Raw genomic sequence first — 12,418 nt, forward strand, 5'->3', positions numbered from 1 at the left:
ATTATTTCTTCATATTTATAAACACTTAGAAAGGATTCTTAGGATAAATGATGAAATAACTATTTCCATTTCTTGTTTTGTATACATTTTATTTCTATCAAACATCACAGCATGGAAAAAAAGAATCTAATATTGAAGAAATGTGTGATTTCTTTTTACAAAATCAACCTTACTCCATTGAATCTGAATTGTGGCAACACAGATGATCAAAATTCTTGCCTGTACACATCCCCCCGCTACTTTCAAATAAAATTTTGTGCTTCAGGAGTGTCTGGCTGCCCCAACTCCTTCACTCAGATTTACTTTTCAGCAAGCCAAGGTATTTTTAGCCCACTAAAAGGAGCAAAGTGCCTCAAAGTTGGTGTCTGTGTATTATTGGGATGCATTCTTACATAACAATGATGTGTTCACACCATCACCTTAATAAAGAAAAATTTCCTTGGCCAATAAAGTGTGAGGAGTGGAGCCTGGCTCCTGGAAAATGAAGCAGTTGATTTTAGGATAAAACATTCCTGGGCTGGTGAAACATTCTTTGGAGAGGATTTTCCATTTAAAAAATTTATTATTAAATTTATTATTAAATAATTAAAATTTATTATTAAATAATTTTAATATATGTTAACATATTTTAATGACTACAATTAATATATTTTTGATAGATTTTATATTTCTATTATATACTTTATATTTTATTATTTTATATTATTAATATATTAGAAATATATAATTTAATATGTTTTTAATATAAATTTATTGAATTATTTTTAATGCACAGCAAGGTGGCACCTGGTGGTGATGCTCAGCTCTGCCCTGCCAGGTATCCCTGGCTTTGCTCTGAAAAACCTGATTTTCCTGTGTGAGAAATAACCCCAAAGCAGACAGAAAAAGTTTGATTCTCTTCAGAAGGAGCTTAAACAAAAGGGTGAATCACAGTCAGGCTTGACAAGCAGAAGAGAATTCCACCAGCTCATCAAAGCAGGGAAAAGAAAAATGAGATTAAGGCCCACAGGCACCCAGAAATTAAAACCATGTGGCACTTTAAGGATGCAGCACATCCAAGAGTTGAGGAACAAAGCTCCAAAAAAGATAAGAGCCTGGAAAATGTCCTGCTTCATCCCAACTGAAGGGCAATAGATATCCTAACTTACAACTGCAACAGCTCTTTATTCTCTGAAAGCGCCCCAAAAAACGGCTCTGGAATTGCCTAACGCAGATATTGAGGATGTTCTGATCCAAAAAAGCAAATTATTGAGGGAAATATGGGCAAAAAAAGCACTCAGGGAACTCTTCATCACAACATATTTAACATTTGTGCTGCAGGTATTTATTTGGCACCTTCCTCTGCACCAGCTCCTCGGCTCGGCCAAGCGCCAAAGGCTGCTGAACCTGAATTGCACTTCATTGGAAATAAAAGCTTTTCAAAGCATTTTATTTAAGAAAATAAAATAAAATGGTCCATTTGTACTGCACAACTTGGCCTGAAAGGTGTTGTCAGGAATGGAAAAGGTTTGCAGGGAAATGAGACTAATTTAATCCCAAAATTAAGGCGACAGAATTAAAGTGAGGATGTGAATGAAGAGGAATCTCAGGAGAGCCCATGGCCAGTGGGGAAGACCAAAATTTCTGTAATTTCCTCTGGAAGCTCCTTCTTTGTGTGTTTTTAAAAGTTTTCTGACAGTGATAGGTAAAATATCCCAGTTTTCCATCCATATTTGCAGTCAGGATGAGGTAAAACAAAAAAAACCCCTTGGCCTGTTTCCTCTTTCCATCTCTCCCAAGTTACACTTGGTGCAAACTAAACTTGCTTTTTAGTTTGTTTTTTTAAAATCTACAGAGCAACCCCCACCTCTGCTTTGATAAAACCCTCTTACCTCTTTTTTTTCTGCCCATCCCACAGAGTTCCCTTTTTTCCTACAATAAACAAACCCAACCCTTTCAGCTGTTCTTTAAGAGCCCTGATTTCTAAATCTGGCAAGGGTTGGTTGTTCTGCTTTGCATTCCTCTGGTTAATATCAGTTTAAATGAAATTTATGTATTAAAATTTAATAACTAGACATTAATATGTATTTTAAAATAAATGAAGAATAAATATTTTAATGTTTTTAATATTACTTTTTTTATAGTATGATTATTTTTAATTTTAAGGGTAGGTCCAGTATGGCAAAACACCTCCTGCCTTTGATCTCACCAAGAGCAAACACACACCAAGAAAATCTGGGATATTTTTAAGGAATTAATGGATTCCAATAGAAGGAGAATCCCAAAATGGTTGGAGGAACCTTAAAGCTGATCTCAGTCCACCCTCTGCCATGGACAGGGACACCTTCCACTATCCCAGGTTCCTCCATCCTGGCCTGGGACACTTCCAGGGATGAGGAATCCACAACTTCTTTGGGAATCCTGTGCCAGGGGCTCGCCAACCTCACCAGGATTTACATAAAATTCCACCAAGGAATTTTGGGAGTTCTTGTGTCAGCTCTCCCTAATCAGGCACAGCTCCCAAAAAAAGGATTCCAAATGAGTTGTGACCATCAGTGATTCTGTGGGAATGCTGCACACATCACTTCAGAGGGGATCAGACAGAATTCCACATTTCCTCTGAGGAAGGAAGTTCTGGTGAGAATGAACATGTCCTTAAAATCCTTATTTTGATCCAACAAATATTGTACATCCACTCCAGTGACTCACTAAAATTCCCAACACTATTGTGGATGTAACTTTATTTAAAAATAAAAACACACACATTCCTTCAACTGGGCCACTTCAGATTAGGGATCTCTTCAGCCTTTTCTGGAGGGATTTAAAAAAGCTTTGGAGAAATCTTAAAGCTATGGAATTAGCCTGGTATTTATAGCTCCGTTTCCAAGCGTGTTCTTTGAGCTTCCTAGGACGTTCCTTTTCCCCATCTGCTGGTTGTTGACATGGTGTAACCTTGTATTTTGATTAGGAAAATCTATAAGAATAAGAGCATTTGATTTGATATTACACTGGAGAGGTCTGGCTCCATCTCAGGCAGCTCCACTTTGCTACTCCAACATCATCCAGGGCAGGAATGGTGCTGCAGATTTCCCAACAGAGAACTGGAGTTCTATTGTTTCATTATGTCAAAATATATTACTCCCAATTATGACTAATGCTCCATCTGAATCACAGCAGCACAAAATGGTGGTTTTTTTCCCCATTTAAAATGCTGTGCTTCACATGCTGGTTGGATCCAATCTCTTAAATTGAGGTCAGGGAAGTTTTTTTTCTTTGTTCTCTTATCAAAAACTCCATGTTTGGGTGCACTGTCTACCTTCCACCAAGGCATGAACTGCTGAACTATTTACTTTTCTACTTCAGCACCATCAAATGTTGAAGATGCCTCATCTTCTGTTTGGTTTTTTTTTAATGCTGCCTCAAATATTTTGTCTTAAAACTTCACTGCTGCAGCATAAAACTACCAAAAAAAAAAAAAAATTCAGAAGTTTCCCAGCTCAATAAATGCACTGATTTATCTGAGAATACTCACCTACATTGCTTCTCATGGTCTTTCTTCAAGTTATCTTGGGGATCTTTTAGGCTTTTTAGAATTCCTGCTGCACTTTGAGCTTTGCTTTAGACAGTCTCCTGTGGTGCTCTCGATGGGCTATGTCCATTGGGGCCGGCTCCTTGCCTCCCTCCACCCCTCATCTGAGGAACTCCTGCACCCCACTTACATCTGCTGAGACAATCACAGGATTCCCATTAAAACAATGAGCCAGACCTTTTCATTCCACTTTTCTTGATTGCTTCGTAAGCCCCTACACAATTACTTGGTGATCTAAACAAAGTCAGATTTGTTTCCAAGGAATGGCTTTGACTGGAACTGAAGGCGCCTTTCGAATGGTGCTGATCCACACAAAAACCCTCCAGCTAAAAACAAAAAGCTGAGTTTTGGAGCTGTGATGCTGCAAAAGGCCCTGGTGAGGTAGAAGGTTCCACCAGCACCACTGATGAGCTATAAATGATGAGCTATAAATGAGGTATAAATGATGAGGTATAAATGATGAGGTATAAATGATGAGGTATAAATGATGAGCTATAAATGAGTCTTGGCTCAGGTACAGGACACAGGTGAATCCCCAGCTGAAGCAGAAGCTGTTGGATCACGGCACCCCAGAATGGTTTGGGATAGAAGAAACCTTGAAATCAGCTGATTCCACCCTTGCCATGGGCAGGGACACCTTCCACTAGTCCAGGTTGCTCCAAGCCCCATCCAACCCGGCCTTGGCTCGTTATTCCCCAACACCCGTCTGTCCCTGGGCCATTTCTGTCCCTCCTGCTCCGCTCCAGAGGCTCGGTCGCTGCAGCACTGATTCCCTGCTGGAATCCCTCTGAGGAGCCACCAGCCTGCCCAGGAGCCAGAGTCAATTCATTGGATTCTTCCAGAGGTGAAATGGATTGCAGCTCATTAGGTAAATGCATATCCCAAAGAGTTAATGGGGCCTTTAAACCCTCAGATCTGAGAGCTCGAGGACTCGGCACGGGCACAGTTGGGTATCAAATTCACAATAATTGGGGATTTCACATTTTTTCCCCAAAATAAATCTTCATTAAAACCAAATGCTACATCAACGGTTTTTGAATCCTTCAGAAAATGGAGAGAATTAGTTGTGATTTTCAAATCACCTCTTTGGAATCTCTTTCAAAGCCATTTAGCATCACAGTGAAGGTCTGGGTTGTTGTTAAAACCTTCTCCTGTCACAGAAAACCCTGACAGAAAACGGGAAATGAAATTTGTTGTTTCAGATAAGCCAAATAAACAGGGTATAACACAACCCTGTGACAAAAAAAATCACCAAGTGCACTGTCTGTGAAACCAAATACAGCATTTCCCATGATTATTTAAATATCTTAGTGAAGTTTAGAAGCAAAACCTGCAGTTTGGCTTCACTGATTTCATCAGTATCCCAAATTTTATTGAGTTTTCAATTGCTCTTCCCAGTCTAAGTGCAAAATTAGGAACCAGCATTAATGACTCAGCTGTCTCAAACTGCATTTACCAACCTGGCAGAACCTTTCAGGAATGGGTTTTTTTCACATGCAAACTACTTAAAATAAAAATTATTAACTTTTTAAAGTTCTTCCCCAACCAGTATCACTTCAAAAATGACACCCCTATAAAATGATGAATTCATATTTATATTTTCTTAAGCACTGGGGCACTGGAAAACTTCAGTGTTTAGGCTCCATACAGGGTTTACCTGCTCTTAATACTGAGTACTAACAAGAAATATTCAGTCCATAAATAATTATTATTGAATGGAAGTATTTTAAAACATGATCATTTTATGCAGGTTATTCATATAATTACAATTTCTCTTTACAGTACCAAAAACAAATGGGAAGATGGCATAACCTGCCATTAAATAATTTGCACAAAAATGTATTTTAGATCATAATTCCACATAAAATTATTTATTAATGTTTAAACACATTGAAAGGTATTGATCAGAGACATTTTTATGAAGAATTCCCCATGAGCACAGAATGCTAATCACAGCAACCACTGTAAAACTCTAATTTACTGGAAACAATTCCAATAGATGGATGAAAGAGCCCAAGAATAAAACCAAAAATCATAGCAGGGCTTAAAAAATCTGGGTCACATGGCCAGTGCTAAGGACTGGAGGAGCAGCAGGAAAAGAAGCTTCCTCTCAAGGCCTCCAAAAATTGACAGCAAAGCATCATAAAAATTCATTTAAATGAATAATCTGATTTTGAATTTATTAAAATTAAATAGCAACAATAAATTAATGATAAAATTATCTGTACTGAGCGTATGGAAATTGATTTACACAGTGTCTACAGAATTTGTTGGTTATTTTAATTCCATGTACATCCCTAACAATAAACTTCCCAAAAAAGTTGTAGGAATCCAGTGGTGACTTTATTTCTGGGGGAGACACATCTGTTTCTTCAGAGCCTTTTGCTGTCTCCTTCCTTTGTGAGCTTCCTATTTACATAACAAGTCTGTGCTAACAGATTAAAAAAATCCTGTCCCCATCTAATCTCTCCAGATACAAACAATATTCTTACAACTACAGTATTTGGAGGATCTAAAATTAAAAATACTTTCTATGAGCAAACATGAAAAATACCAAAAACTGTTATTCCTGTAAGAGCAACAAACTGAACTTTTTAATTGTGTGCTGTCACAAATGAGTAAAAAAGAGGGTGGCAGTCAGCCAGTTCTCATTTAACTTTAGCTGCATTTTAAATGCATTTCTTCTAAATCAAATAACTTGATTATTGGCTGTTTTCAGGTTATTTTTCTTTTTTACTCTGTGGCATAAATGAAAACCTCTCCCCCAAACCAGTTAATTTCAAATTAGAGCCATGAGCTCCATACTGGAAAATAACAGCACCAGCTTTTGTTTGGGAGCATCCATTTCTGTCTGATTTTCTTTACAGTAATAGTTATTTTGTCAAGGGAGAAAGTCACATAAAATTATATTTGTTAATTGCATTATCTTTCATTTCAGAGAAATCAGAGAACCCCAGAGAAGTTTGGGTGGGAAGGGACCTTAAATCCCATCCATTCCCACCCCTGCCATGGGGATGCCTCCCACTATCCCAGGCTGCTCCGAGCCCTGTCCAACCTGGCCTTGGACACTTCCAGGGAATGAGAACTTCCCTGGGCTGTCAGGAAGAGAGGCAAAGAGAGAATTCACCTACCTGAAATCAGGAAGACTGGTGGGTGTAATCCTTTAGGATTTGGTGGTTCTCAGAACTTTTGGGAAGAATTAGAGAAGTGCTGTTTCTTCAAGTCTTTGTGGTTTTTGCCCGTTTTGTTGCTCTAAAGCCTCTTCTTCCTGCAATAAAATACATGTTGTAATAAAGGGAGAATTGCAGAAAGGCAAATTATCCCTAAATTCCCTTTGGAAGAATCTCTGTCTTCACTGCCCATACACACAGAACCAGGAGAATTCCCTACAGTCCACGTAGGGTCCAGGTCTGGCTGTATCCTCCCCTGCTTTTTGTAGAGAATTTAAGGCTGTAAAAACAGAGCCCACACAGCTGGAGAATGGAGAAAAGGACTTTAAAATGAGATATTCTTGAGAGGATCCACCACAAAGCTTCAGAGAACTAAAATAGCAAAAAGACGCCCAGTTTTGCTTATTTATACACACATCTCTTTTTATATACAGTCACACACATGGACATTTCTATAAATTAATATAAAAACTCCCAAAGTAGTTTAGAACCATTGAAAGTAGGTTATAGACTTGTAGACTTTTATTTCCCAAATGCCTTGTAGATTTTGCCCCTAAATCAAGCAGAATTCTGTGACTTCAACAAGTGATGGCAAATCATGATCTCGGTCCAAGCACAACCTTGAATTTAATTTTATTCCTATAATATTCCAGCATAAAAAGTGGGTGAAATGACTGATTATATGTCCATGGTTATGCCTGGAGGGCTCACAGGATTTTCAGGTTTCCCCAGTTCTGACTCAGTCCAGAATCCTGGCCTGAATCAGGGCTCTGCTGTCTCCTCAGCAGAAAGCCTGAAAACTCTGGCGACACCAGATTTTTTCTTTACTCCTCCATTTTCCTGGAGTTTGAGGGAATTCCTGAGGAGGGAATTCCTGAGGTGGAGTCCCTCACTCTGTCAGAGGGCACAACTCATCCCTCTGCTCCCTGTGTCCCTCCTGGATCAGCCCAGGGAGCCGATTTGTGAATTTCTGCTAGATTAGTATTAACCCAGATCCTTCCCTAATCCCTGTGGCTGCAGGAATGCTTGGGCTGGAGCAGCAAGGAGTGGCACACGGACAGGAATGAGAAACTCCAAGTGGAAAGAGCAGCAGCCACTTGGAGAAATCCAGGATGTTTGCTCATTTTATTTCTGAGGCCTGCAGCGCTGAAAATCTCTTCCATGTTCACAGGAGCATCTCGGTGTATTTATTGTTTAAAGAAAATTGATTCCTAAATTAATTCCTAATTCTAAATTTTAACTGTTACAATGCCAAAGAACAAGGGAAATGTCTAAAAAAAATGGGAATACCTGACTGTTGTTGGAAACAATAATCTTGCTTCCGTACTGATTAGAATTCCCATCTATTATCTGAGTATTTGCTAGACACGGAATCTGGAGAAAATGAAGTTAAAGCAGAACAGATGGCAGAAGAAAAAGAAGAAGCAGCTATCCCACCTTCCAAGGCTACCTTTGCAGGAACATATGGCCTTCTCCTGGGCTTTTGTACGACAACAAGTTGGCCAGATGAACAGAACTTCAAAAATGAACTGTAACTGCCTAACAACACCATGGACCACGTGAAAAGCGTGAAAGCTCAAAGAAATATCAAAAAACAGGCAGGTCTTTCTGAAAGCTGAACTCAGAAATCAGCTGGAAGGCCAACAAGCTATCACATTTCTTTAAATTACAAGATACATCATAATAAATATAACATACTGATATATTTCCTTTATGTATGTGACATCTACAAGGCTAAGGTGCTAACATATTTACTTTACATATGTGATACATAGATATAATAACATTTTTCAAAGGTTTGGCAACGCTGTCCTTTGAGTGACTGTTGCTTTGAGCATGTAAGATGCAAGAAGGGAGATTATCTATTTTTTTTGTGTCTCCACTTACGGGAAAAAAGAAAAAAAAAAAGGAGTTTTAATTTGCAAGAGGAAAAAAATCAGACATCAGTTCAGTCAATATTTCAATCCTATAAATCCTGAGTAGCTGATACCTCTGCCTGCAGTTTGGCCATTCTCCACATCTTGATGAAGTCCATACTCAAGATTTAGACCTGTAAAGTCTGGAGAATAAAGGTCTCTCCAACAATCACACGCCCCAATTTATTTTGGTTTTCTCAAAACATCTCGGAATTAAATTTGATGAATAATTTACAAATTATTTTCATTCATCTGTAACACAGCACTTTGAAAACTTGATTTGTTTCCCTCAGCCCCTTTGCATACCTTGTGTACACACATTGCTGTTTTCTGGCTCACAATGGAAATGTAATCAACTTTTCTCCTTCACTGATCTTTAATTTAATATAGAGATAACTGAGAAACTGATGAGAGAAGAGAAGATAAACAGAGAATTTGAGGTCTGTATAATGCCAATTTGTCTTTTCTCCTGTTTTTCCTAAACATACATTGCTAAAGGTACAAAAGAACGAGTTAGTAAAAGATTTAGTTGATCCTACTCCATTCTTACAAATAATTGATTTTTGTAATCACAGAACCCCAGAATGTTTGGGTCAGAAGGGATCTCAAAGCCCATTCCACGGCCAGGGATGCTCAGGTTTTCTCTTTAGGTGTCTCTTATGATAGAAAACAGAAATATCCCCCCAAAAGTGAAGACATTTGGTAAAACAACCCAAAGAGGAGAGAGAAACATTTGTCACATTTGTCTCCCACCCCACTGTCCACTCTTTCCTCCTGCACTTCCACACTGCTGGAACACTCCCTCCACAGGCAAAAATTAACTCAAGCCACCAGAACATCTTCATTTCTATCTCCTGACTCAGATTATTTCACAGAAATATATTTGTGCTGCCAAGATCAGAACTTTTTCCATTTCTCCACAATGTACACAACTCTACCAATACCTGGAGAAACACGCCCACAGCAGAAGGAGAAGAAAAGGACACCTGGACTTTCAGAGCAATCTCTTATCCCAAAGCCCCAAACTCATTAGGAGAGAAGAAACTTCATGCAGCAAGCACACCAACAGTTTATATTTTTGCCTCATGACACTTTATCATCACATAATAAAATGTCTTCTTTTAGACATGACATGATGCCATTGTTTAAAATTAAATCCTCCCCAAAGAAAATAACATAAACTTCTCTAAACTGTGTTACTTCTTATTTAAAAATTCTTGGCACAAACCTCCATAACTGGCAAATCTTGATTATTTTAAACTCTCTTGCAGGGCAGATGCTGCCATGGGAGCAGAGAGGGGACTCCAGCAGACTCTGCTCTGGATTCAGGCTCCAACTGAAATTATCCTGAAACTGGAAATGCTGAGAAAATTCAAAATTAATTTCCATGGAGAAGGAATTTCATCCCAGTTCTATCCCTGCCTGCTCTAGGCCGCCTCTGTTGTTGTCACTCCACTTTCTCCAAGCAGTTCTTCCAAAGTGATGCTGCTAATTAGTACAACTAATTGTCCAATTCATTGATAAAAGTATCAGGAAGGCATTTGAGTAATTCCCAGGCACAGGGCTCCTAAAGCAGAATTCACTTTCTGGAATTCTATTCTTGCTAAGGTTAATGGATGGTTTCCCACTGAGTTTAATATAATTCACATTGGATCACTCCTGAGTATATATTTATATAAAATGCCCTACTATTTCAATCTGTTAGATAATTTAAAAAATATCCACCTTATTTATTCAGAAATAAGAGCTCAAAATTCTATAAAAATTTAGCCCAGGATTGAATGAGTTTTCAGAAAGCTTCCAGAGATTTTATAAAGTCTGGTTTTAAGGTGTTTATATGTAAATGGGACTAAATAATCAAATACTCCTCTGATTTTTAGAAATATGTATCACAACAGCACTAAGGCCAAAGAGAAATATTAAATATTACTAATGACAAATATACCAAATGTCATTGGGGAAAAGCACAGTAAAAACAAAGATTTAAAGGTGTCAAGGTGTTTGACAGCAAATCAACAGCTGGAATAACCAAACTCCAGATTTTTGAAGTTAAAGACACAAGTAGAAATTGAATTGAAGCAGAGCACACAGAGGAAAATGATCCGAGAACGAGACTTTCAGTAGAAGTCAACAACTTGGTTAAACCTAAATTTGCTTTTTATTTCATGATTTTATATGAAGTTTCCTCTATGACCAAAAAAAATCCCCTTTCAAGCTAAAAAAACTAATATACAAGAAGTTGAAAAATTTTAATTGTTTCGCTTAAGTTAGCTTAAGAGTTAATAATATTAATTTAATGATTAAAATATAAATGTACTAACATTACAGCTTTACAATTTTGTATGGCTCTAAGAACAGTGTACTGCAAGATGTCAATTTAATGACTGAATTTTTTCTCCTTCACAGAAAGCACAATTGAAGTGTCTTAGTTCCTTCATTCTCAGCGTGTTTTTTACACTTTCTGGTTTCAGGCATAATAAGAGATAAAGTTTCTGACCCCTGAAGCTCTTGTTTCCTCTCCTGTACGTGCAAACTTCCCTAATTCAAAGGTCTGGCAGGAAGGAGTTAATGGGAGATTCCAGATGAGAGACTCCATCTCCCAAGGAGAATCCGAGACATCCGTTCAGGGAGAGAAGCTTGAAATTCCTCCAGAATTACATCAGGTTGGAACTGATGGACAATCAGATCCCATGGCAATGCTGCTCTGGGAGATGAGAAGATTCCTACTGCATCCAACTCCAGTGGTGAGCTGAGAGTGAGGATCCTTCAGCTCCCTGCAGAGCTGAGCTCAGGCAGCTCGGAGAGAAATTCCCAAATTCTGGGAAGAGCCTCGGTAACAAGCTGGACATGCCAGGTCTGGATGTGATCTGCCAGGACCTTGAGGGGCAGGAACGCCAGGTATGGCACTGGGAATGTCATCCAAGTACTGGGATCTGTATTGGGATCTGTCTTCCACACCAGGAAAAGAGAAATTCAATGTCTGGACATGGCTTCACCCAGAAACTTCTTCCTGCTGCTCCTCCAATCATCCTCTCCTGTATTTCAGTATTTTTGGGCTCTATTTTTTGGAGCAGATCCAAACTAAGCCCAGTTTAAAGGATCTGAATGATCCCATCACATTCCAAAAGTTCAAGGCTGAAAGTAATTCCATACACAAAGAACCTAGTTGGATTTTAAAAGCACCTTCCAAGATATGGCAGCACTGTGCCAGGGGAGAAAACTTCAATTTGCTTTGTTGAAATGTGTGAATGTGCAAAAGTGGCGACCAAACCTAAACAAAACTGGGATTTAAAACAACCTCAAACTGAAATTCTGCTTTTGCCCTTTCTTTGGGTCAACGTGAACAACAAGTGTGAGGAACAGGACCTTCATTTGAGCAACCAAAGTCTTAGAGAATGCCAACAAAACACGGCTTTGAACATAAAGACAAAATGAAGCCATTCTGTAAATGGCAGGAGAGCACAGAAAATGACTATTTTAGCTCCTGCTCAGTTGCAGAGAACAGATGGAAACATTTAGTTTGGACAACAAGAATTATTCCTTGATAAGGCAATATTTCTCCCTTAATACCAAGATAGCCGGAAAACCAGTAAAAGCATCTTTAATTTTCCATGAACTGAGATCTGTGCACCTACTGGGGCTCCTTTAACATCATTTGTGATCAGATTTTACATCAGTTGAGTTTCCTGCTCTGTGGCACCATCCAAAGCTTTTAACAGCCTCATAATATAGATATATTATATAATACATATTATTATAATAAT

At 38.5% G+C, this 12,418-nt stretch overlaps 1 protein-coding gene across 6 annotated transcripts in view; it reads right to left on the bottom strand.

The window, feature by feature from the left end:
* Positions 1-12,418, bottom strand: part of MBD5 (methyl-CpG binding domain protein 5) — a 110,032-nt gene that overhangs the window by 42,350 nt on the left and 55,264 nt on the right. For 3 of the 6 annotated variants that reach the window (XM_014249517.2, XM_088058850.1, XM_014249515.2), the window contains exons 3-4: positions 6,700-6,836; positions 3,512-3,700 (exon numbers count right to left, since the gene is read on the bottom strand). The gene's annotated coding sequence lies outside the window, so the exon portion shown is untranslated. Of the gene's footprint in view, positions 1-3,511; positions 3,704-6,699; positions 6,837-12,418 lie in introns of all 6 variants that reach the window. The other 3 variants (XM_088058849.1, XM_014249518.2, XM_014249516.2) reach the window with 2 other exon arrangements.

Source organism: Pseudopodoces humilis, chromosome 8 (genome assembly GCF_049639895.1).
Source record: "Pseudopodoces humilis isolate 2021_Gansu_Grassland_sample_001 chromosome 8, ASM4963989v1, whole genome shotgun sequence".
Taxonomy (NCBI): domain Eukaryota; kingdom Metazoa; phylum Chordata; class Aves; order Passeriformes; family Paridae; genus Pseudopodoces; species Pseudopodoces humilis.